Here is a 27425-nt window from a genome sequence, read left to right as displayed (position 1 = left end):
GGGGGAGTCAATTGTTGGAGGCTGAGTTGTCATAGCGGCCGCTCCCATGGCAATATTACATCAGGAATCTCCACTCTGCAAAGTGAAATGCAAGCAGGGGCTTTTCATATCGCACTATGGTACATTATCTTCCCTGGAATCTCCACATTCATCACATTATGTGTCAAAAGCTAAGTGTTGGTACATTTGATCAGTAACCTTTAACCTTACAACGAGTCTTCCCCAAATGATGTTTGAAAACAAAATAATTGAACATTTTAGGGACATAGCTGCTCCATCATATGGCCCTCTAAAGCGAGAGAGCCTCTCTCTCTCTCTCTCTCTCTCTCTCTCTCTCTCTCTCTCTCTCTCTCTCTCTCTCTCTATCTCTCTCTCTCTCTCTCTCTCTCTCTCTCTCTCTCTCTCTCTCTCTCTCTCCAGAGCACCAGGGGAAATAAAGAGTGCATATAGTATCATTGCTTTTGCAAAAATAAACAATATGTTAATGTAATCTGAAGAGATGTTTGTGTGAGTACTTATGTGTGCATGTGTGTACATGGTTTGTGCATGTGGTTACATGTGGTATGAACGTGCATGCACATGCACAAGGGTACCCATGTACCGTAGGGGAGTTGTGACCTCTGAAAGCCTGCTCCACCTTGCATTGGATCCATGGGAACCTGCGTGTGGCTAATCCTCTTTTTGGCTGGATGGGGCCTCACCAAACAAATCATCCAGCTCCAAGACCCACTGTTCTTCAAGTGGGCTCCCGGCTATATCCGTAAAACCTCGCTGTCTCTTGCCTTTCTTCTCGCTTTTTCTCATATGGTTCACATGAAACAGCAACCTACCATGAGGCAAATCCCCTCATCTATGTCTCCTTTCTTCCAGGGGCAGGGGAAAGAGAAAAGAATGGGGTGTCGATAAGCTGAGGCAGCAGGAGATTGTCAAGTTGAAAAACTGAGATGACCTGTTTTTCGAAAGGGGCGTGGGCGGAGGATGGGGGTGATTTTGAATAATGGTTGCAAACAAAGGGGTCATTCTTTGATAGCAGTTTGGAAATTAGTATGGACATTTTTATGTTCGTTATGTTTCATTTATAATTGACAGTGTGGTATTTATGGAGTATCAGAATATGCACTAGATAGATTTATGGCATATCTGGAAGTCAAACACCATATCCCCATAGATATAAAAATACATGTGTTGCAATTGCTTGCATTCATATTTGTGTTGGTGTGCATGCATGTATGTAGGTGTTTGCCTTTGTGCACCTGCAAGTGTTTTGTTTTATGGGTTTACGCGTGTGTTTCCTTTCCAAGATCCTGTGCAATGTGTCAGGAGAAATGATATTGTACATATTATATGCATTTGTGTGTACACACATGATTCACACGCTAAAATCCATCCATCCATTATCTGAACCGCTTATCCTGCTCTCAGGGTCGCGGGGGTATCCCAGAAGTCATTGGGCGGCAGGCAGGGGGATACCCTGGACAGGCCACCAGGCCATAATGAACTTATTACAAAATACTATTTTACACTGCAAATATAGTTTGCAAATGAGTGTTCTTTACTGCAGAATGTAAATCCATACGCAGTGCTAGGGCATCGGGTATGGGGAAGCTAACGTTGTGAAGCATTAGAGTAAAATTTAAAATTTAAAAGTACAAAAAAATAGGGAGTCCAGGTAGCGGTCTATTCCGTTGCCAACCAACACGGAGATCGCCGATTCGAATCCCCGTGTTACCTCTGGCTTGATCGGGCGTCCAGACTTAGTTGGCCGTGTCTGTGGGTGGGAAGCCGGGCGTGGGTATGTGTCCTGGTCGCTGCACTAGCGCCTCCTATGGTCGGTCGGGGCGCCTGTTCAGGCGGGAGGGGGAACTAGGGGGAATCCTCCCACGCGCTACGTCCCCCTGGGGAAACTCCTCACTGTCAGGTGAAAAGAAGCGGCTGGTGACTCCACCTGTATCGGAGGAGGCATGTGGTAGTCTGCAGCCCTCCCCAGATCAGCAGATGGGGTGAAGCAGCAACCAGGACGGCTCGGAATAGTGGGGTAATTGGTCGGATACAATTAGGGCGACAAAGGGGGAAAACAAAGTAAAACTAAACATCATTTTAAATCAAGTAAGGTTACTTTGCTGAGTATAAAAGCAAATTATTTATAATCAATTTGAAATGTTCTGCAAAGCTAGGAGTTGCCGTTTAGGCCATATGTCAAGAAAGCTTGCACATACACTACTTTTTCCTCTCACACACACACACACACACACTACACACACACACACACACACACACACACACACACACACACAAACACACACAAAGCTTCCACATACACTGCTTTTGCTTGCACATACACATAAAAAAACTTGCATACACACCACTTTTTCCTTGCGCACACACACTACTTCTGCTCACACATGCACATAAAAAGCTTGCACATACACTATTACCTCACACATGCACATAAAAAGCTCACACGCATACCACTTTTTCCTTGCACATACACTACTTTTTCTCACACATATACATAAAAAGCTCGCACATACACTACTTTTACCACGCACATAAACTACATTTCTCACACGACATAAAAAGTTCACACATACACTACTTTTACCTTGCACATGCACATAAAAAGCTCGCGCATATACTACTATTTTCTCGCAAGCTGTTAATGTGACGTGAATGAAGAAAGTTGTGCGTGTGCGAGGTAAAAAGTGGTACGCATGTGAGCTTTTTATGTGCACGTTCAAGGTAGAAGCAGTGTATGTGCGAGCTTTTTATGTGCATGTGTGAGGAAGAGGTATGGGCAAGCGTTCTTGATTTATGGCCTAAACAGCACCTCATGCAAACCAACACGCCACTGTTTGAATCTTCAGTGCTGAACCATGACTCATTTACAGGCCCGGCATGGTGCCATGGGCGGTTGCCTATATCGCCACCCTCTGGTGGGCGCTGGTCGCCCTGAAAGGAAACAAAACAAAAAAAACAAACAAACAAACAAAAATAAATAAAATTTTGCCGGTCAGCGCCCCTCCTAATTTTTTGCCTTGAGGTAGCAAATGGGCAAATAAAGAAAGAATGAAAGAAATACAGCACACATTTCTTGAAACGGGGAGGGGATGATTCTCTTTCTTCTTCGTTACAGCGGTAATACTGCAGCCCTAACTAACCCTAAGCCTGCAGACTTCATTTTAAAAAGTCGCGGCAAGTAACCGTCCAAATGTGTCCGTCTGTTTATCTGTAATATGTCTCCAACCTGCTGCAGTTCATTTAAACCAAATAGCACGATGCTCAACTGGAGGCTTTACGCTTGATTCTTCAACAGAACTACAAGTTTTAGTTCAAAACCTCAGATGGTTAAAGTGTTTGACAAAGAGAACAACAATTAATGTCTTTATATTCTAAGAAATAACACTTATTTTAACTTAACATGCTTTAAGAAATGTGGGTTAATGTTAACCGAGAGAGAAATTAGTCTACCTTCCATGTGCTGTTAACGGGCTGAGGTCTGTTATCCAGACTGATCTGCTGAATGGGGTTTCTATTCAATAGTAGAAACGTCATATTGAATCAGTTTCCATTACATTATAAAGCCAGCCTGGTCAGAGGAAATGTCAAAATCCCCCTGACTGGGGCATCCGGGTAGCATGGTGGTGTATTCTGTTGCCTACCAACATGGGGACCACCGGTTCGAATACCCGTGTTACCTCTGGCTTGGGCGGGCGTCCCTGCAGACGCAATTGGCCGTGTCTGTGGGTGGGAAGCCGGATGTGGGTATTTGTCCTGGTTGCTGCACTAGCACCTCCTCTCGTCGGTCGGGGTTCCTATTTGGGACTTGGGGAATAGCGTGATCCTCCCACGCGCTACGTCCCCCTGGTGAAACTCCTCACTGTCAGGTGAAAAGAAGCGGTTGGTGACTCCACATGTATCGGATGAGGCATGTGGTAGTCTGCAGCCCTCCCCGCATCAGCAGAGGTGGTGGAGCTGTGACCGGGACGGCTCGGAAGAGTGGGGTAATTGGGTAATTGGCCAAGTGCAACTGGGGAGAAAAATGAGGAAAATGCAAAAAAAGACAACAACAAAAACATCCCCCGACTGATTGTTGAGTTGATAGATGAATAAGAGACCAGTCTGTCTGTCTCCCAACCTGTCTCTCTCTCCCAACTTGTCTCTCTCTCATACTCATCATATCTCTGTCTAGTAGCTGTTTCAGAGAACTTCAGCAGAATTTATCTTTATGGAGGTTTTTACACACTCTGCTCTTCCTACTGTCTCAGTGCTTTTTAACAGTAAGGGCTCAACATTAGATAAAAACCTATCTATCTATCTATCTATCTATCTATCTATCTAGCTAGCTATCTAGCTAGCTAGCTAGCTGTATGTCTTGGATGTTACTAACAGGTAAAGGTAGTTGGTAATATCTAACAAGTTACCATTATTTGATATGTGATTCGTTTGTTTGACAAGTCATTTTAATCTACAAAAACAGAAATATAGTATGTTTTTGTGTTGAAACCATTATAGTGTTGTCACGTATCAGGAAAGAACCCAAAAGCAGACGGGACAACCAGGTAAGGGAAGAATCAAGTCTTTATTGAAGTAACCAATCTCAGGGGTAGAGCAGGAGTTGGCTCAGTGGCAGGTAGGCAGGCAGGCAGACGTCCATGAAAGGCGACGTTCCAGCAAAGACTGGTCCATAGTGGAGGCCTTTTAAGGGTGAGGGCGATTGCTTGATGGCCAGCTGGCGTCCTGGGTTGAAGGGGGGGGGGCAGCAGGTGTCAGCTGGTGTAGCAGGTGTCAAGGGCGATCGCTTTGATGTCAAGGGCGAGAGGCTGTGACAGTACCCCCCCTCCAAGGGGCGCCACCGGACGACCTACCATGCCCGTCAGGGTGCGTCCTGTGGAAGTCCCGGATGAGGTTCGCGTCCAGGACAAGGCGACGAGGGACCCAACACCTCTCCTCCGGGCCATATCCCTCCCAGTCCACGAGATACTGCAGGCCGCGACCGCGGCGATGAGAGTCCAGGAGACGACGAACGGTGTAAGCCGGATGATCGTTGATCATACGAGGAGGTGGGGGCGGGGGGGCCGGAGGAACTAGAGGGCTGGTAGAGACAGGTTTGAGGCAGGACACATGGAAGGAAGGGTGAACCCGGAGAGCGCGGGATAGCTTCAGACGGACCACAGAGGGGTTAATGACTTCGACAATGGGAAAGGGACCAATATACCTGGGGGACAGTTTTTTAGCGTCCGATTTCAAGGGTAGATCCTTGGTAGAGAGCCATACCTGGTCACCGGGGGAGTAGTCCGGAGCAGGGGTGCGATGACGATCCGCCAAGCGCTGGTAACGGCCGGAGGCCCTGAGCAGTGCAGCACGGGCTCGCCGCCAGGTCCGACGGCACCGACGGACATGGGCCTGGACAGGTGGAACCGGAATGTCTACCTCTTGAGAAGGATAAAGGGGAGGCTGATAGCCGTAAAGGCATTGAAAAGGGGACAACCCAGTAGCAGACGATGGCAAGGTGTTATGGGCATATTCTACCCAGGGAAGTTGTGAAGACCAAGAGGATGGGTTGGCAGACACCAGACAGCGGGAGAGAGCTTGCTGCTTGTTGAACACGGCTTGGAGGTCATGGTACTCTGGAGGCACCAGTGACAGGTCAGAGGTCTCAGAGCTTGACACCTGACTGGGGACAGACTGAGGCAGAGCAGACTGGAGGCATATGGCATATGACGGGACTCCAACTTGAAATTCTGGCCGATGACCAATCAATATGGGGACTATGCCTAACCAGCCAGGGATGACCAAGTATAATGGGAACAAATGGAGAATTGATAACGAAAAAACTTAGCTCCTCTTGATGGTTTCCCGACAACAGGAGGCGCACAGGCTCAGTCTTAGAGGTTATCCGGGCCAGGAGACGTCCATCCAGGGCATTAGCTTCAAGAGGCTGGTCCAGACTCACAGTGGCAAGACCTAACTGCTTCACAACACTTGCATCCAAAAAGCTTTCATCAGCTCCAGTGTCAATTAAAGCCAAAAGTTTAGTGGACTGACCTTTAAAACTGATGGTAGCTTGCAACTGGGTACGTGGACGAGGAGACAGAGGGCAGACAGTTGGGCTCACGAGGATCCTCCCCCTCCCTCGTGAGCTTTCTAGTTTGACGGACGGTGAGGGCAGGAGGCGAGAAAGTGACCAGGCTGACCACAATACAAGCAGCTGTTCTCGGTGATGCGGCGTTGACGCTCCTCTGGGTTGAGCCGGAAGCGGCCGAGTTGCATCGGCTCCGAAGCTGGGGAGGAGTCACGCCTCGGGCTTTCTCGGAGGGCGTCAGCCTCAGTCGAGCGAGCTCCGCCCCCAGCGTTTGGAGGTGTGGCCCGTGGTAAGTTGTTGTGACCAGGAAAGCGGCGCGTCCTCTCTCTCCTCCGCTTCCGGAGATGGTTGTCCGCACGAATGGCCAGGGTAACCAATTCCTCCAACCCTCCAGGCTCGGGGTAGGAAACCAATTCGTCCTTTATGGATTCGCTTAGGCCGTTGGAAAACCCGGCCTGGAGGGACTCGTTGTTCCATCCGCTCTACGCTGATAGCGTACGGAACTCAACTGAGTAGTCAGCGACGCTGCGGGAACCCTGGCGGAGAGAGATCAGTCTTTTTGAAGCGTCCTTTCCCCGCACGGGATGATCAAAAACCTGGCGAAAAGCAGTGGTGAACTCAGCGTAGGATTAGGAAGTGGAGGCCCGCATCTCCCACACCGCTGTAGCCCAATCCAGAGCGCTTCCCCGGAGAAGACCCATGATGTAAGCGACTTTGGCTCCATCCGTGGAATATGACTGGGGCTCAATCTCAATCTCACACTGCATCAAAAAAGGGCGACAAAGTCCAAAATCTCTATCATACTTATCGGGCGGGGCAACCCATGGTTCCTTAGCCAAAGTTGATGGCGCTGAGGGTGGCGGAGCTGGAGGGGCGGGTCCCGGGCTAGCGGAGGCTCTAAGTTGGGTCTGGATTCCGGAGATCTTTGAGCCGAGCTCACGGAGGGCGTCAGCCATCTCCTGTAGCACCTGGCTGTGCTGGCCGAGGACCGATTCCTGGTTGGCTACAGCCTGGCAGACCGTGGCCAGGTCTGTGGTGGAATGGTCTGCTGGGTCCATAGTGGCTGGAACGTACTGTCACGTATCAGGAAAGAACCCAAAAGCAGACGGGACAACCAGGTAAGGGAAGAATCAAGTCTTTATTGAAGTAACCGATCTCAGGGGTAGAGCAGGAGTTGGCTCAGTGGCAGGTAGGCAGGAAGGCAGACGTCCATGAAAGGCGACGTTCCAGCGAAGACTGGTCCATAGTGGAGGCCTTTTAAGGGTGAGGGCGATTGCTTGATGGCCAGCTGGCGTGCCGGGGTGAAGGGGGGGGGCCAGCAGGTGTCAGCTGGTGTAGCAGGTGTCAGCTGGTGTGGCAGGTGTCAGCTGGTGTGGCAGGTGTCAGCTGATGTAGCAGGTGTCAGCTGGTGTAGCAGGCGTCAGCTGGTGTCAAGGGCGATTGCGTTGATGTCAAGGGCGAGAGGCTGTGACAAGTGTTTGATGTGTGTTGTCCATATTTTTACTGTAGAATGAGTTGGTGGTGATGCAACTCAGTTGCTAGAACACAATGTTGCATTTTACCTTTCTGCAAAAATCTTGACGTCTCTGAACCAAAGTATGGTGGTTTTGACTGTTGCGGTTGCTGGGATTTCCGGATGGCGATGAGCATGTTGTATGCTTGGAGGCTGTGGTGGGCGCTGTCAGTCATTTTCAGCTGCCTATGGCGCTGGTTTGGGTGAGATTGAGTTCCTGTGATTGATTGGCAGAGAGATAGGGAGGATGTTTGTGTTGTTGTTCCTGTTAGTTGTGGGAGCAGACCTTCTCTCAGCGAACTATACACACACACACACACGCACACGCACATACACACACATATAGTGTATATATATATATATGCAGCTTTTACTAGTCCACCCTGAAGTAAGTAGAACGTCATGGAATACAAAATGCTTCACAAGTCAACCGTTAACCACAGTCATGTTCATTATCCACATTAATGGTCCATGCAAAAGCGTGAAATATGATGGCACCCCAGTGGCTCGGCTGGTAGCGTGGTGCCACATAAGTACTTATATTTCCAAATCTGAATTCAAGGAGGTACGTTCAGACCCAATATATTCAAATATCCGAGATTCGGTGTGGAAAAGTTCAACATCAAAAGATGCTTAATGATTTTCAAACATCATACATTCAATGGCTTCTCAAATTCAAATTCTGCTCAGACTGATTTAACTCCATACAAACTTTACCCCATGTTTTTTAACACTGCCAAGTATTACAGTAAATGTTGCACCCAGTATTGATAATTCTACCAACCTCAATCTTTACATGTTGTTTTGTGACACTTGTCCATTTATTTTCTTGGTTATTATGTGGATTTGTTGGATGATGCTGACTCCCAAGATTTAGATTTAAATGATTCCATTGCCAGGTCTCGTGTGACCTACCATGGAGTGAAGTGCTGCCCGTATCTGAGGGGGGGGGGTGATCGAGTAGGTCTTTGTGGCGATGCGTTCTTGGGAGCTTGCGTTATTTATCACTGTGAGGCACTGTCATGTCCCTCTGCAACCTGTAGAGGGCAGGGCAAAGCCAGGTGCAGCTCAGAAGCCAAATCAGGTATGCATTTGCAGAACAATAAGCTGCCTGAGCCTCGGCCTCTTGGGTAGTAGAATGAACTGAGGGGGTGAGGCCCACAAACACTGGTACGATTGGGGGTGTTTTGTAAGGGATTAATGGAATCACATGATGAAGATATGGCTGCTCTATCTTGGTCTGTATTCCAGTATCAACTAATTCCAGTATGAACTATCAGTGGAAGTGAGCCATGGAAAACCATTTTCAAGTCCAGTGGCCTCCATTGGCTAGGGTTGCCAACTGTTCCTTAAAATAAGGAATCGTTATTCTATATAATATAGAATAATATATATATATATGTGTGTGTGTGTGTGTGTGTGTGTGTGTGGTGTAAGGCACATTATGTTTGTTATGCCCGTGCCGCCCAGTCCATCCAACCCCCGTCCCTGTCCCCTGTTCCTTATTTCCATTTCAAGGAGTTGACGACCCGGCCATTGGCAGACATTTAACCTATTAGTTTTGCTGTAATATATGTACATACAAACTGTACAGGGCTGAGTTGACCGAAGAAATTGATGATGTCATATCATTACTTTGAAATGACAACATCGTAGTTTCAAAATGATGTACTCATTGTTCTGAAGTTTGAATATCTTCCTTTGTTGTACACAGAATACTTCCAGTTGGTGTAGGAAAGTTCTACACAAGAGAAAGTGGATGTAATGGATGGAGTGTCCCATGCAGTGTACTATACATAAGTAGATGAACTTGATGCTCACAGTCTATGCTAAGCTATACAAAAATGTCAGAACAGCACTGCTGTTATAACCAGCACATCACATTTTCTCCTGTGTAGATAGCTTTTCTTTCTCATCTCTGCTTGCTTACTTATCATTCATCGTGGAATTGTATTGGTTTGTGAAAATTATCTAAACTTTTTGAACTGACTTCATGTTTTCTCAGGGAAAATGCACAAACCTTGGCTGACATCTTGTCCCCTCTTGCAAAAACCCTATCAAATGAGCAGATAAGATTCAGCATCACAAGGAGGAGTGTGTGGGAGGGAGTGGAACGTGCCATGCCATGACCTAACTTCTGCCCTTCAAAAACTATTTCTGTCAAGTTTACTGATGATGTGCGTCATTCAGAGGGAGCTATTGACCAAGGAGGTCCAAAGAGAGAATTTTTTGGACTTGCATTGGATCACATTTGCAACTACAGAGGAATGTTTGAGGGTGGGAAAGATGAGAAGATCATGTCATGTAATCTCACAGGTGAGAATGACAACAAGTACTATCACTGGGCCTCATGTATGTTGTTAACACCCTCATTAAGTTGCCACCTGACTTATGTCAAGTGGGTGTAGGAATGTCAGTTTAATAATTAGTTTTATTTTGTAGCTTGAAGGCAGCTACAAGAGAGCTGAACAGTTATTGTCCATGTCAAATGTCCATGGTGGCCCCCCTCCTCACTTCCTGGCACCACTCGCCCTTGATGCCATCATGTGTGGCCCAAAAAAAGTTTGTGGTATGGAGACAGAACAGCATATGTGTAAGCAGATACATCGAATCCACATGGATGGTCTTGTCTGATTACCTTTGGTATCAATTAGCCAAATTTAGATTCTAGTACTTATTTTAAAGAGAGGTGGCATAGTGTTTAGCACGGTTGCCTCAGAGGAAGAAGGTCCTGGGTTCGAGCCCTGGGGTAGTCCAACCTTGGTGGGTCATCCCGGGTCGTCCTCTGTGTGGAGTTGGCATGTTCTCCTCGTGTCTGCGTGGGTTTCCTCTGGGGGCTCTGGTTTCCTCCCACAGTCCAAAGACATGTAGGTCATGTGAATTGGCCGTACTAAATTGTCCCTAGGTATGAATGTGTGTGTGTGTGTGTGTGTGTGTGTGTGTGTGTGTGTGTGTGTGTGTGTGTGTGTGTGTGTGTGTGTGTGCGTGTGCGTGTGTGTGTGTGTGTGCGTGTGTGTGCGTGTGTATGTGTCGGTCCTGTGATGGCCTGGCGGCCTGTCCAGGGTGTCTCCCCACCTGCCGCCCAATGACTCCTGGAATAGGCTCCAGCATCGCCACGAGCCTGAGAGCAGGATAAGCGGTTCAGATGATTTTTTCTACCCCTTCTCACCTACTCTTAAGTTACTTCAACAACTATACATTACAAACTCAATTGCCACTGTACTGTATAGTTCAAATTCAATGTAAATTGTGCTGCACAATACAAACAACTACTGTGAACAATAAGAGAAAAAAACACTTCAAAAACACATGAGAGAAAGGACATTTTTTTAAAAAGACAAAAAGAAAAACACATCCTAATGTCAAGTGTTCACACCAGGTCTTAATGCAGCCTCTTAAGAAGCTCTGTGGCGCATGAACAGTTAAATTACAAGGGTGGTGGCGTGCAGTCCAAATTTGTTTAGCATCCTGAGAAGGTACAAGCACATTAGTGCTTTCGAGAGGAGGGTGCTGCAGTTGTGCATCCAAGTTGAAATGAGAGGAATCTGAAATCGTCCATGAACCTCTACAGCTGCCCTATTTGTGATGGGGGTTGTTCCTTCTTAAGTCAACATGAAGTTCTTCCGTTTCGGTTACATTTACGTCAAGTGTCTGCTCACAACACCCCCCAAGGTTTCATTCCTTGCTTTCATTCACCATCAATCAATCAAGTTGCATTTTATATAGCGCTTTTCTAGCTGCAACAGCCACTCAGAATCAACAAGTGCAAGAACAGACAAATCATCTAAAATCGTAATGACACAGATGAATTTACAAATAGCATCACAATCACGAGTGGACAGTGAATACAGTGATGGTCTTTAAACAGACCTGCGTGGATCCAACACTGAGATGGAGTGCTGACGAATGCTGTCAGATTGAGAGACTGTCAGTTAAAAATACCCAGAGTTCAACCGCGCACACTGTTACAGACACCCAGGGGTTCTGGATTAACGTTTTTGCAGAAATAATGGTCTTGAGACTAAATCAACAGACAGCGTTCTGACATCCGTGCCACTGTTTTTCCTTTTTGTGTTTTCTGGCCGTGCAAACTTGTCGTTCTTCTGAAAACTTCCTTCAGACAAGAGAAATCTGGCGTCAAGAAGACACCAGTTGGAATGATGTAACCTGACTCCTTGGTCCAGATGGATAAAACAGTGATTCATTTTTCTTCTTTCAGCCTGTTCCCTGTTTTTTTCAGGGTGATAGTGATTCATATAATATAATTCATATAATATGAAAATAGTAATTCATTAATGGAGAAAATCATTCAGCCTAAAAAAATGGCATTAATACATTAACATCTCAATGTTGCCTCAGTTACTTTATTCATAATGTGTGAATATGTTTCGGAGCTCTGCTTTAGCTGTAGCTCGTAAACTGCCGTTTACTTTTCCACCACCAGGCGGCGTTGTTTCCCGTCACACAGGACTTCATATTGTGGGCATTCATGACCGCGTTGTCACATGAAGTGTATTTGATGTCAGTCAACAATTCCTTTACTGTTGAGAGTTTAAAACGATTTAGAGTACATCTCTGACCTATCACTTATTGATTGAAATAGTTTAGACGATAACAGAGGCAAACCATAATCGATCACACAGCCCTGGAGTGTCTGTTGACTACTCGGTTGAGCAATAACCCATAAACTGTTGTGCTGACATGGCTGTAACCGAGGCCTCGTTGAATATTTGACAAGAACAGACTGCTTTACTCACACAAATCACAGTCATATGTCTGCACTGGCAGATTACCGTTGTTTATCAGCTACTCTGTGGCTTTTTTGGCGGGGTGGGGGGGTGTTTTTCTCTTCTGTCAGAACAGGAGTGTTTTTTTTAACTTGAGCTGAGTGACACAGGGGAATTGATGTATCCAGTGTCTAAATATAACACAGTGAGCAGGTGAGCCAGCGCACAAAAGCAAAGCGATTGTGTTGAATCTTCAGAGGACTTTTTTCTTTCTTTTTTTTTGCTTGTGTAAATACACACACATACACACAAAATACAAAAGGAAAATTGACACAGAAAACATGCAAACAACACAAACACACAAACAAACAAACACACCACACACATGCACGCACACTGGGCAGATAAACATGACTTTCAACCATGTCTTTGGGCGCTGGCGTAAGCATATGTGCATACATGCACACACAAAGACACGAGTGCATCCTCAGACATGCATGAGCAATTCTTACATTCAAAAAGAGAAGAGCGGAAGACTTGCAGCTTGCTGTTGATACTCTCACGCAGCCACTGAAACATTAGCTTCCATGTAAGTATCTCCAGCAACATTACATAGAGGGTTTGTCAATTGAAAAAAGGGAGGTGGATATTCCTGACAGTCAGAGATGGGCAGTATTTCAATTAAATGTATTTAGGGTACATATTCAATCACTTTTAAGTATTTTGTAATTTGCATTTTTGCTGGACAGAAAAAAACAAGATGTGATTTGTGACAAAATACTTTAAGAGCTTGTATTTGTGTATTTGAAATACTTACATTGTTTAATATGTCATTTTATTCTCAAATAAGACACATTTGTATCCCCAGGTTTAAGCTGTAGAAAAAAAAACTGTACAACAATTAGCCTGTCAGGCTGAAAAGAACAGGAAACTGAAAACAGAACTGAAAAAGGTTGTCGGTTGAAAAGAAGCGGCCGGTGACTCAACATGTGGTTGGTATCGGAGGAGGCACGTGGTAGTCTGCAGCCCTCCCCGGATCGGCAGAGGCGGTGGAGCAGCGACCGAGCAGCGACAGGTACAATTGGGGAGGGGGAAAAAGGGGGGGGGGGATAAAAAAAAACATTAGCCTAATCACAGTCTTTGGCTAAATGCAAGTGAATCACGTGACATGTCCTGTCGGGTCCAGCAACTTACTCATTGTGAGCTACCGTATTTCATTTGTGTTCCTTGTAGAGTTGCCAACTGTTCCTTAAAGTAAGGAATCGTTCCTTACTATATATATATATATATATATATATATATATATATAGAGGCACATTATGCCTGCGCCGCCCCGTCCATCCAATCCCCGTCCCTGTTCCTTATTTCCATTTCAGGGGGTTGGCAATGTCACGCCCCGTCTGGAGAGTTAAGTTAACTTTCGTTTCTCCCATTGTTCTTTGTTTTGTACTTCCCATTTTATTTTGATACTCACCTCTTGTCTCGTTTCAGGTCCTTTACTTCCTGCCCTCATGTGTCTCCCTCCTGTGTGATTACCTGCCCTGCCCTAATGTGTTGCACCTGTGTCTCATTGTCCCCCCTCCTCCGGAGTATATAGTCTTAGTGTTCCCTTCCTTCTGTGCCAGTTCGTTCTGTTCCTTGTGACAGCGTTCCAGCATTTTTTTTCCTTGTGTGAGTTTCTTGAGCCCAATAGTTACCTGACCTGTTTTTGCCTTTTTTGACCTCGCCTTTGGCCTGCCGATTTGGACACTTTTGCCTTGTTATCTGATCACCTGTGTACCGACCTCATTAAAAGGGCAGATTTTTGTGAACTGAGTCTGCGTTTTTAGTCCAAGCCTGTGGTTCAGTACTGACTGGCAACCCTAGTTCCTTGTGACCGGTAGCTTGAGGAAAGGTGCTGCCTTGGTGTTTGGTGCAAAGTTCCCTTAAAATAAAGATATGTAATGAAAATATGATCAGATATTGCACGCTAAGGTAAGCTTTCTGAATGACTCTAAAATACAACAGAGGAAAAGAGCAAACCCGTGCCCTAGAACTGGCAAATACACTTACTAGCTAGTAATGTTAGCATAACAGCTAACGTCACAGACACGCTCAAGCAGCCTGGAACAGTGGCATCTGGTGATTAGTCATTATATGGGAAGCTTCATTAACGAGATTGTTATCAACTTCTGTAACTCGGGACAAAATTAAATTCTAGCATAGCTACATTAAGGCGTTTTATAGTGGCCATTCTTAATAACTGTTAGGGAAGTAGCTTGTGCAGTTTTCTTCAGGATAATGATAACATTTTACAGTGTTTGCTATGTCATGATGGCCAGGTTAACATTCAGATAAAAAAAACTTATAGATTTTAAGAAAACAAGTCATGTATCAATTAAAAATCTTTCATTCTGATCTTTAAAGCTAAATGTTCATATTTTTGTACAAAACGTTTTACAATATGCAGTATTGAGAGTTAACACAGTTCATAATGAATTGACCCCATTCCTGGATAATGCTTAAGTATTATGCGTTTTAGTGTCGATTATGTGAGTTGTTAAGTGTTTTTTGAATGCTGTTGGTTTTAAGTTGCAGCTGGTAGGCCTAATCAATTTAATGGTATCTTAACACATTTTTCTTTAGATAGAACTCAGTCATTTCAAGGGATCTGTGACAATGAACCATTAGAGCCTGGCCAGGTTGGCCCATCATCTGCCGCATCTGCAAAAGAAGAAGCCACACCACTGCTCAAATGTACAATGCTGGATGAGAAATACTGTGGCGGACACAAGGGGCTATGCCTCTCACCCAGCAGGACTGTGAGCTGGGGGCGTGGTTTACGTTCCCGGGCTCGCCGGGGCAGGGTTGTTCCTGCTGTAGTTGGTTTTTGGAGTTGAGGAATAAACATCAAACTCGCCTTGGTCTCATGTGTTTTTCCTCATTCCTGCCACATTGGTGACCCCGAATTGAACATGTTTGGAGCGGAAGATGTGTGTGAATCCACTTCGGCCACGCCGCCCCAACTCTCTCAGACGGCCGTTCTCGCCGCGGCTGTTAAGCTCCCAGAGTTCTGGCAGAGCGACCCAGCCTCGTGGTTCCAGCATGTCGAGGCGCTGTTCCACCTGCGTGGAATCTCCGCGGACGACTCCAGATACTATCTGGTCGTCGCTGCGCTGGATCAGCAGTCCACACGCCGGGCCATGCAGCTGTTGCGCGCCCCTCCGCAACACGATAAATACGTCGCCCTCAAACATCTTCTGCTCCGGAGGTACAGCCTATCTGCCGCAGAGAGGGCAGATAGAATCCTTTCCCTATCCGGTTTGGGTGACGGGACGGCTGTGGATCTCATGGACAATATGCTGTCGCTGCTAGGCTCAGACGAAGGTGGGTTCCTTTTCCCGCACGTTTTCTTGCGCCAGCTCCCGTCTCCTGTGCGCGCGGCTTTGGCTAACTCCCCGTGTCTGGCCGCTGGTGACTGCCGAGGTTTGGCTGAGGAGGCCGATCGGGTCCTGCTGGCTACCAGACGGTTCTCTGTGCAGAGTGTGGCATCGGAGCCTCTGCAGCCGACGTCGGAGGACGCGGACCCGGCAGTGGTGGCTGGAGTGACTGCCCGGAGACGGCGCGGGAGAGGCCTCTGTTTCTTCCACCAGCGGTTCGGCGGCAAGGCGAGGCGCTGCGTCCCTCCGTGCACGTTTGAGACGGCGGGAAACTCCAGGGCCAGCGCTCAGTAGTAGCTGTGGGCGCTGGCGGACGTAGTGAGCTGCTCTTCATCAAGGACACGATGTCAGGAAGACGGTTTCTGGTGGACTCAGGCTCGCAAAAGAGCCTACTCCCTCCTGCTAAGACAGACAGGTCGGCCGAAGGCGGCGGCCCACAGTTAAGTGCAGCTAACGGTTCGTCCATTGCGACGTTTGGCACAAGGTTGGTGACTGTTTGCTTCCACGGGCGCCATTTTGAGTGGGACTTTGTAGTGGCCGCCATTACTTGTTTCAGTAGGCTATCTTATAAAGAATGACACACACACGAGTTGCTCAGTGCAGCCAAGTATATTCAAAGTGATCTAACATGTTCCTGAGCGCGGGTCATGTGTATCTAAGGTAAACTAGTGGATAGCCGATGGCATCGATCTATCTAGACCCGTAACATCCTCCTTTTCCAAGTATAAACACATACACATGAAGTTAGTGCAAAATAAAATTACTTTCATATATGAACAACCAATAACAGTATAACAGCAGTAAATCTCTTCATATCCCATACCAGTGTAATAACCACAGTAGCGTATGATAACATTTCTCCTCTTTTCCCCCTCTCTCCCACATAGCAACCATCAACATTATTCAGATTACATAGTGAGTTTCAGTGGAGGTTTAGACAGCCGTCCAACCCTTGTGTAAGTGTGTCCATCCGAACGCGGAGCGCCAACAGGAGTAGATGGCGCCTTGGGCATGGACCTGATGGGGCTCGGCTCGAACACAGCCTGAGGGGTCTCAATGACAGTTTCTGTAGCTGGATCCCCGTCCGGTGTGTGTGCCGCAGCGGGTTCAACAGGATCGTGCGCGGCTCGTGCAGCTGGCTCAGCCACTCTGAGATCGATCCTGTTACGACGGTACAGGGAGCCATCAATGTCCACAAGATAAGACCTCGGCGCAACCCTGCGGAGACAAGTTCCGACTCTCCAGCGGCCAGTGTTATCACCTGGCAGGGGCTTCATCCGTACGACTTCCCCAATTTCAAGTGCCGGCAATTCACGGGCAGATCTGTCATAGAAGGATTTGGCGAGTTGCTTCCTGTGGCGCAGCTTTTCAGTGACGCCCACGACAACAGCTGGTTCCAGGAGCTTGCTTGCCGCCGGGATGGACGTCTTCAACCGGCGGGACATGAGGCGTTGTGCTGGGCTGCTGCCCATGTTTTCCGTAGGTGTATTCCTCCAGTGAAGCACGGCTTTCCAGGGGTCTTCACCATCATGCGCGGCCTTACGCAGAAGATTTTTTACAATCTTCACGGCCGACTCGGCCTTGCCATTCGCTTTCGGGTGTCTGGGAGAGGAGGTCACGTGCTCAAATTCCCACTCAGAAGCGAACCGTGTGAACTGAGCTGTGAACTGAGGGCCGTTGTCTGTAATAACCTTCTCTGGCTGACCATGTCGGGCGAACTGTGCCTTACATCGCTTGATGACTGTCTCTGCAGACATGTCGGGTAGAAGCTCAATCTCCCAAAAATCGGAATAGTGGTCGACTATTAGGAGATAGTCTTTCTGTCTGAAGCTGAATAGGTCCATGCTCAAGACCTGCCATGGCCTGGTTGGCACTTCGTGAGAGAGCATGGTCTCCTTTTGCTGATTGTGGGCGTACACATTGCAGGTCGAGCAGCTGCTTACAAAGTCCTTTATCTCTGACTGCATGTTGGGCCAGTACAATGTCTCTTGAGCGTGTCGGTAGCATGCATCACCCCCTATGTGACTTGAATGTATGCCCGTCAACATTTCTGGGCTGAGTGACTTTGGGATGATGACTTTTTGCCCCCGGAACAGAACTCCGTTCTGCACACTGATTTCATCCCCGAAGGGCCAGTACTCCCTAGCGATGAGGGGCGCTTCCTCCTTTACATCTGGCCAGCCCACGAGAACAGTGTTCTTCAGTGCCTGTAAGCATTCGTCTCTGTCGGTGTGTCGTCTGATCTGTTCCAGCCGCTGGTTAGTCACATTCAGGTACTCTGCCTGGTTCACGTGCTGTTTGTCTTCCTGCTCTTGTTGCAGAGAGCAGATAGCGTGTCGCTGATATGCAGTCCCTCTGCCGGAGCATCCAGCCGTAGCTCTGCTGAGCGTGTCGCTTATGAACATCTCTGGGCCTGGTTTGTAGATTACCCTCAGGTCGTAGTTCTGCAGAGTCATGAGCATGCTCTGGAGTCTCTTGGGCGCATTGAGAAGTGGCTTGCTGAAAATAGAGATCAGAGGCTTATGGTCCGTCTCTGCTGTGATTGGGTCGCGGCCATATACATAGGTAATGGTGAAACCTCTGGCAGGCGAAGACGATACTGAGACACTCCTTCTCAATTTGTGCATAGTTTTTTTCGGTGGGGGTAAGAGCCCTCGAGGCAAATGCGATGGGCTGACCTTCCTGCATGAGACAACAACCGAGACCGCTCTGGCTGGCGTCGCTCTGGATTGCGATTGGCTTAGTTACATCATAGTAGCGCAGGACGGGCATGGCTGTCGCCAGCGCCTTAAGCTCATGAACCGCCGCCTCGTGCTTAGGCAGCCAGTGCCAGGGTGTGTCCTTGTCCAACAGGCGTCGCAACGGCTCGCAGACAGTAGATAGATGAGGCATGAACTTGGCTAAATAGTTAGCGAAGCCAATGAGACGCTGCACGCCCTTGGCATCTGTTGGGTTCGGCATGTCAGTAATGGCTCTCACCTTCTCTGGATCGGGCTTCAGTCCAGCAGATGAGAGAATGTGGCCATGAAACTGCACCTCAGCCACCTTGAACTGCAACTTCTTCAGGCCGAGGCGAAGCTTGACCTCGCGGCAGCGTTCCATCAACGCCGCAAGCTTGACGTCGTGGTCGTCCCCAGCCTCCTTGTCTGTGTCCCCGCAGCCGACGACCAGGATATCGTCTGCAATGGGCTCAACGCCCTTCAGACCGGCGAGGAGCTCATGCTGCTTGCGCTGATATACCTCGGGCGCCACCGATACTCCAAATGGTAGCTTGAGCCACCGCTTCCTCCCCCAGGGGGTCCAGAACGTGGTCATGAGGCTACTCTCATAGTCCAGTTTGCATTGCAGGAATGCATCCCGAGCGTCCACTAACGTGAAGACTCTGGCCTTGGGCAATTTATACAAAATGTCCTCCAAGGTAGGCATGATGTAGTGAGAGCGCTTTAGGGCTTTGTTCAATGGTTTAGGGTCAATGCATATTCTCAGCTTCTCCGGTTTTTTAACAATCACCATGTTGCTGATCCAATCTGTAGGATCTGTGACAGGCGCAAGGTGGCCGTCAGCCTCGTACTTGTCCAGCTGGGCTTTGACTGCTGCTTTCATTGCGATTGGGACATTGCGAGGGGCACTCTGTACTGCAGCAACACTAGGATCAAGGTCAAAATGGACCTCCCCAGGCACGGATTCCACAGGGGAGTTGAACACGTCACTGTATCTGTTGATAAGCTGTTCTTTAGTTAGGGCTCCTGGTTGTGTGTGTTCCATTTTGAGCACATCCTCTGGAATTGTGAAATGCATGAGCCCTAAGCGTTCACAGGTGGAGCCTGACAGAAGAGGATGTTGGCTGGTCCTCACTATTTCGAATGAGAGCTTGTGTGTTTGGCCTCTCACAGTACAGTCAGTCTCAAAGGTGCCCATAGAGCTCAGTGTTTCCCCCGAATACAGCTTCAGTCTGGTGTCACTCGGGCGGAGAGGTGTGTTTGGGGCCAGCCTTTTCTTGTCTTGAAAGCCCATTACATTGCAGGTGGCTCCAGAGTCCAGCTGACATTGTTGTGGCTTGTCGTGGAGTTTCAGAGTCATAAACCACTTCTTTCCTTTGGTGTGCACTGCGCCGATTGACTCAAACATGTACAGATCATCTGCATCATTACTATGCTCTGGGGGTTCTTCTGTGTATTCCACACAGTTTACCTTGCCCTCAGCATGCCCCTTTTTGCTCTTTAAGCACACTTTAGAAAAGTGATTAAGTGTCCCACATGACCTACATTGTTTCCCGAAGGCCGGGCAATGCTCTCTGCCCCTTGAATGCGAGCTGCCACAATATTTGCAATTGCCTGCATCTCCTGCTGTTCTGGGTGGATTGCTCTGTTTCCATTGGTTTTGTCTGGGTTGCCTAGCAACGGCATGCACTGCCTCCGGCTGCGGTGTTGTTGCAAACTCCATTGCTCTCATACGGATGTCAGTTTGCTCTGCTGCGCGACACATGTCAATAGCTGTGACCATGTTCAAATCCTTCTCTCTCAACAGCCTGCGCCTAACGGCCTCGCTTGCAACTCCCAGGACTATCTTACCACGGATCATTTCATCTTTCAACTGTCCATACTCACAGGTTGCTGCCCTCTCTCTCAGTCTCGTCACAAAGGTATCAAACGATTCTCCTTCCTCCTGCTTGCAACTCCCGAAAATGTACCTCTCGTATATTGTGTTTTTTGCTGGCTTGAAGTATTTCCCCAACTCTCTCAGTATGGCGTCAGGATCCCCTTGATCATCTTCTGAGAGGTTCAGATTGTGGCGGTAAATATGCCTGCATTCACTTCCCATCACACTTCTTAGAGTAGCCGCTTGTATTTTCTTGTCCTTGCCAAGTACGCCCGTGACGAGGACGTAGTCTTCATATTCGGCCCGAAAAATGTCCCAATTGACACTCCAATCGCCTGTGAAGCTCATCGGGGACGGTGGTGGAATATTCACGTTAGCTGCCATTGTATGTGATGCTATCGGCGCCGGTAATGCTAGCGTTAGCTCCGCTGTGACAACGTCTTCAGCAGAAGTACTTTGCTCTGAATCGGAATCCTCCGACATGTGACCTACTCAGGCCTACAAACTTAAACATGCGAGCTAGTAAAATAAGAAATAAGTTCTCCGACTTCTGGCACCATGTTTCAGTAGGCTATCTTATAAAGAATGACACACACACGAGTTGCTCAGTGCAGCCAAGTATATTCAAAGTGATCTAACATGTTCCTGAGCGCGGGTCATGTGTATCTAAGGTAAACTAGTGGATAGCCGATGGCATCGATCTATCTAGACCCGTAACATTACTGTTCCTATTATCGGCGCGGATTTTCTGTGTGCTAATAGTCTGCTGGTTGATGTTTTAAACCGCCGTTTAATTGATGCTGTGTCTTTCGCCACTGTTCCGTGCGAGACAAGGGGAGCCGGGCCGTTAACACACGCTAACTTTTTAGCATTAGGGGATGTTTTTCAGCGCTTGCTGGCGGATTTTCCATCGGTGACTACGCCTGCCTTTTCCACCGCGGTTACTAAACACGGGGTAGAACATTTCATTCCCACTCTGGGACCGCCAGTTTTTGTTCGCGCGCGGCGCCTCGACTCGGTAAAATTGGCTATAGCTAAGGAGGAGTTCTCCATCATGGAGCGTCTGGGTATAGTGAGGCGTTCCAACAGCCCGTAGGCCTCGCCGCTTCACATGGTGCCCAAGGCGGATGGGTCGTGGCGGCCTTGCGGCGATTTTCGCCGCCTGAACAACGTCACCGCCAATGACCGCTATCCCATCCCCCACATACAGGACTTTTCCATACGCCTGGCAGGTACCACTATTTTCTCTAAGGTGGACCTGGTGCGCGTCTATCATCAGGTTCCCGTGCGCGCAGAGGACGTGCCCAAGACCGCAGTGATCACCCCATTTGGGCTTTTCGAATTCATGCGCGTGCCTTTTGGCTTGAAGGGGGCAGCGCAAACCTTTCAGAGGCTGATGGACTCGGTGTTGCGTGACCTTGATTTCGTGTTCGTTTATCTCGACGACATATTAGTGGCCAGTCCGTCAGCTGAAGAGCACCTGGCGCACCTGAAACAGGTTTTCCGTCGTCTGGACGAACACGGCCTGATAGTCAACCCGGCCAAGTGTCAGTTTGGACTGCCGGTGATTGACTTCTTGGGTCACCGCATTTCGCCGCAAGGCGCGGTCCCGTTGCCTTCTAAGGTGCAAGCGGTGGCGGAATTTCCCCGCCCGGTCTCTGTTAAGGCATTGCAGGAATTCTTGGGAATGGTGAATTTCTATAACCGTTTCCTCCCTCGCGCTGCCCACCTCCTTCAGCTACTTTACGAAGCCCTGCGGCTTAAGAAGGCTAACGACCCTGTCGACTGGACTCCCGAACAGGTCCAGGCCTTTGACGGAGCTAAGTGCGCCCTGGCTAACGCTGCCCTCCTCGCCAATCCCACACCCACGGCGTCCATAGCTTTAACAACCGATGCGTCTGACATAGCCGTGGGGGCTGTGGTTGAACAGCGTGTGGCGAATGCGTGGCAGCCACTCGCATTTTTTAGCCGCAAACTGCGAGATAGCGAGCGCAAGTACAGCGTTTTTGACCGGGAGTTGCTGGCACTGCACCTTGCAACCCGGCATTTCCGCTTCCTGCTGGAGGGTCGCCCATTCACGGCTTATGTGGATCATAAGCCGCTGACTTTTGCCATGTCCAAGGTGACTGAGCCGTGGTCTGCTCGTCAACAGCGCCACTTAGCGGCGATCTCCGAGTTCACAACGGACATTCAGCATGTGGCCGGGAAGTCCAACCCTGTTGCTGATTGTCTGTCGCGTGTGCTTGTGTGTCCTGTGCACCTCGGTGTGGATTTCTCCGCTATGGCTGCCGACCAGCCCAGTGACCCAGACGTCCTTGCCCTCAGGTCAACGCGTACCGGTCTCAAGCTAGAGGACGCTGTGATGCAGGAAGGCAGTCCTGCCCTCCTCTGCGATGTCTCCACCGGCCGTCCCCGCCCCGTTGTTCCAGTGGCCTGGCGCCGTCGAGTTTTCAATTCGATTCACTCCCTCTCGCACCCTGGAGTTCGGGCATCGGTGAAGTTGGTCGGTTCCAAGTTCGTCTGGCCTGGCCTCCGCAAGGACGTCAAGGGGTGGGCAGCTGCATGTGTAGCGTGCCACTGCGCTAAGGTCCACCAGCACACTAAATCGTCCCTCGAGCCGTTTCCGATCCCGGCCAGACGTTTCGACCACGTGCATGTGGACCTGGTGGGCCCTCTACCTTCTTCACAGGGTTTTACGCACCTGCTCACAATGGTAGATCGGACCACCAGGTGGCCAGAGGCTGTCCCTCTATCCTCCACATAATCCTTGAATGTTGCACGCGCTTTTCTTTCCTCCTGGGTCGCCCGTTTCAGCACTCCGTCAGATATCACCTCAGACAGGGGCCCCCAGTTCGTGTCAGAGCTCTGGTCGGCACTTGCGCGATCCTTGGGTGTGCAGGTACACTGCACTACCGCGTATCACCCTCAGGCTAACGGGTTGTGTGAACGTTTTCACCGGTCGCTCAAGGCAGCGCTGCGCGCTGCGCTCTCGGATGGTAACTGGGTGGATCGTTTACCTTGGGTTATGCTCGGGTTGCGTTCGGCTCCTAAGGAGGACCTCGACGCGTCACCCGCTGAGCTTGTGCTCGGTCAGCCACTCCGCGTCCCTGGGGAATTTTTACCTGGGAGTTCCGCTCCTCGACCCCGTCCGGCCGTTTATCCTTTTTTGTCCGACAGCACTCGGGTTCCAGGCCCCGTTCACCACTGTTTTCCACGGTCGTTCGTGCCTGCGGAGCTCATGTCGGCTCGTTTTGTTTTTGTACGGCATGATGCTCACCGCTCACCCCTCCAACCCCCATACGATGGCCCATTTCGGGTTCTTGAGACGGGTCCTAAGGGTTTTGTGCTAGATAAGGGTGGGCGTAGGGAGTGTGTCACGCTTGTTAGGCTTAAACCGGCGCACAGTGTGGCAGGCGAAGTTGTGTTTCCGGCCCAGGTTCCCCGTCGGGGTCATCCTCCTTCCAGGACCCGGGCAGTGTCTTCACGGGTTCAGCGTTCTGCTTCTCAGCCGGCTTTGGACTATGTTTCACCTATTGTTTTGGCTGAGGGACGGCGCAGCCGTTATGGCAGGCTGCTTAAGCCTCCAGTGAGACACTAAGTTTCTTTCCTGGAATCCCTTCTGGGTGTTCAGTGGGGGGCCTGTGTGGCGGACACTAGGGGCTATGCCTCTCACCCAGCAGGATTGTGAGCTGGGGGCGTGGTTTACATTCCCAGGCTCGCCGGGGCAGGGTTGTTCCTGCTGTAGTTGGTTTTTGGAGTTGAGGAATAAACATCAAACTCGCCTTGGTCTCATGTGTTTTTCCTCATTCCTGCCACAATACTTTCAAATTGTGAAGCAGAGCCCAAATGGAAAGATAGAGGCTGACTGTCAGCTGTGCACTAACAAAAAGGTCATAATATCTGGCTCTCTTGCAGTGACATCAAATTTTAAAACCCACTTGAAACAAAGGCACTCTGACAAAATAAATTAACTTGAAGACCACAAAAAGTGGGAAAAGCATAAAAAAACAGGGCCTCATACAAACAAATATTCTCTTTGAATGTGGTCCAGTAACATGAAATAAAATTGACTCTCATCACATCCTTTGTCACCAAAGGCATGAACTCGTTTGCCATTGTTGAGCATAAAGAATTTATAGACTTGGTACAGGGACTTTGCGAAGGTGCTAAAGTTATGGCCAGGAGGACACTTGGGAGGCGAATCGATGAAGACTTCAATAATAAAACAGTAAATTTAAAGAAGAGACTTACACACCACTGCAGATATCTGGTCAACTAAAAAAAAAGAAACAAGTTATATCATCTGTTTCTTAACTCAGCTGAAGAGCTTGGCCTTGTGTCAGAAAGTGAGACTGCCTCATCAAACACCACTGAAGAAAATGAAGACAATTTCTTCATCTTCGCTGACCAGGGTATGGGTAAACTACTCTCACTCCAATGTCTTAAGGTTAAACTGCAACTTCATGAATTAATTATCAAAGTTGAATATTAACTTAAAAAATAAATGAGTGGCTAGTTTCATGTCATGTTTTTAAATATGTTTATGATATTAAAAATCCTTGAATTTAATGTAAATTCATAACAATCTTGTTTCTCTGTTTGCCTCTACTGTTTCCAATCCCAACAACGAACTGAAATTCAGTTGGGCAGAGAGATGTTGCCCAGCCACAGCAAAGAGTGAAAGGTTGGACACCCTTCACTCTCTGGAGGACCCCAGAAAGGACCTTTCCTCGCTAGATTCATATCCACTGATCAAGCTACTCTTTGTGAGATTCAACACCACTTTGCCATCATCGGTACCAGTTGGGTGTCTCTTCTCCTTTGCAGGTATGGTGTACCAACCTCACAAAAGGTGATTAACAGCTGAATTGATGGAGAAATTAGCTTTGCTCAAAACCAACTAAAACTCTGAAATGTGGAAAAAAAAAGTTAGATATTAACTGTCCTGAAAAATAGCTAAAATGGAAATGGAAAGATTGCAGTGTTAAGGGGTACACAAAGAAGTATACTCTTTTTAGGTTGTGGGCATTGGATGGAAGGGGGGGTGCTTCTCTTTCTCTTTTACTATTTTGTACTGTATCATCCATTTTTCCATCCATCCATTATCCAAACTGCTTATCCTGCTCTCAGGGTCGCAAGGATGCTGGAGCCTATCCCAGCAGTCATTGGGCAACAGGCAGGGAGACACCCTGGACAGGCCGCCAAGTCATCACAGGGCCGACACACACACACACACACACACACACACACACACACACACACACACACACACACACACACACACACACACACACACACACACACGCATTCACACCTACGGACAATATTTTAGTACAGCCAAATCACCTGACCTGCATGTCTTTGGACTGTGGGAGGAAACCAGAGAACCCGGAGGAAACCCACACAGACACGGGGAGAACATGCAAACTCCACACAGAGGACGACCCGGGACGACCCCCAAGGTTGGACTACCCCAGGGCTCGAACCCAGGACCTTCTTGCTCTGAGGTGACTGCACTAACCACTGCGCCACCTTGCCGCCCTACAGAACATGTTTCATCAAAAAAGGATCTAATGCCAGGTATCTTTTTTCCATCAGTGCTGAAATCCACAGAAGGTTCCATACTGTAACAGATTGGTCTGTGTTTCTCTGCTGAATGACACATACTGTGCTGTAATGGTACCGTTTTGTGTCTTTTGCACTCATTCAATTGGTTGCTTGTAAAGTTGGAGATCCCAGAAATTTACTTATTCCACTGCACTTATATTTATCGCTCTTGAAAAAGGCATCTGCTAAATGCCCAGTCTTATTGTCTTCTGAAAGAACTAGTGCATCACTGTGGCCTAACTGTTCAGTTCCCCAGTTGCATTTCAGTTGGCTGTTCACTCAGTCAGTCAATGGTCACTTTGACTGACAGAAACCCCCCAGCATACACCCCTGAATTCACAGCCATCCACCTCCAAGATATCCTGATTGGCCACACTTCAATTCTATGATGTGGGGAAATTAGCAGAGCTCATCCTTTCAATGTAGGAGGGTTAAGGTAAGACACATATTGAGGCTACTAAATGCCTAAAATGTGATATCAGTTTGTCTAGAATGTATTTTTATATTTTCAAATTACAAATTACTTGTATTTTAATTAGATACATTTTCTCATACCAGTTTTTTGTATTTTATTTTGATACATTTGATGAGCAAGTATTTGTAACAAGATACTTTTTGATGTATTTGTGCCCATCTCTGCTCATAGTCTTCTCCTGGATCGCCACCTTGCCGTGGTGGAGAAGCTTACGTGTACCAATGATCCCAAGAGCTATGCTGTCCGGAGCTTGGCTCCTGGTAGGGTCACCAGAGGCGGCTAGGTCAAGGGGGAGGCTCCAGATGAAGCGCAATCCAACAAAGACCTCAACAGCAGAACTGGCGGAAGACAATGCCAGTGAAGGCGGCTGAAGGCTGCAACATAGGGTGGGCCCCAATCATCTTGGCTCTCCTTTCCTTTTGACTCTGGCCACCCCCTGCCAAGGACCATGTGGTGTCTGCAGGCACATCAGCCACTCCACATAAACAGCTATCATGGGCTGGTGTCCTCCCGCAAGGATACCGACAAGGACCTAGAAAGAGGACAGTCATACTCGACCCCGAGTGACCGCTGATGATGATGATGCTCATAGTGTAAGCGTGGTGTGACTCCCTTGGATACCGTTTGACTCCCCCAAGGGAAGCGTACAAACACACTCCACATATCTCACCTCTGTGAACAATACTTCAGTCAGACGGATCAGCAACACTCAACATGTCAGCAGATCCTGCCCACATAGGCAGTAGATAAGCCACAGATTACTTCAAACACAGTGCTATTCAAAAAATTAGAACTTCCTGGGTTCGAACCCCAGGGTTGTCTAACCTTGTGGGTCATCCCAGGTCGTCCTCTGTGTGGAATTTGCATGTTCTTCCTGTGTCGGCATTGGGTTTTCTCTGGGTACTCCAGTTTCCCCCTCCATCAAAAAGACATGCATTTTAGGGTTTATACTCCTGTCTGTGCCCCTGTGACCAAGACATGGCAAGATGAGCTGGAGTTGGTC

General features: G+C 48.3%; 1 long non-coding RNA gene across 1 annotated transcript; it reads left to right on the top strand.

Annotated features, from left to right (window-relative positions):
• Positions 1 to 13272: 13272 nt before the first annotated feature.
• On the top strand, positions 13273 to 25606 carry LOC130112215 (uncharacterized). The gene is made up of 4 exons (XR_008810212.1): positions 13273 to 13397; positions 24660 to 24752; positions 24983 to 25167; positions 25471 to 25606. It is a non-coding gene; the product is annotated as an uncharacterized LOC130112215 (long non-coding RNA).
• Positions 25607 to 27425: the final 1819 nt, after the last annotated feature.

Source organism: Lampris incognitus, chromosome 5 (assembly GCF_029633865.1).
Source record: "Lampris incognitus isolate fLamInc1 chromosome 5, fLamInc1.hap2, whole genome shotgun sequence".
Taxonomy (NCBI): domain Eukaryota; kingdom Metazoa; phylum Chordata; class Actinopteri; order Lampriformes; family Lampridae; genus Lampris; species Lampris incognitus.
Note: the sequence above shows the minus strand (reverse complement) of the source record. Positions and strands in the feature narration are given on the sequence as shown.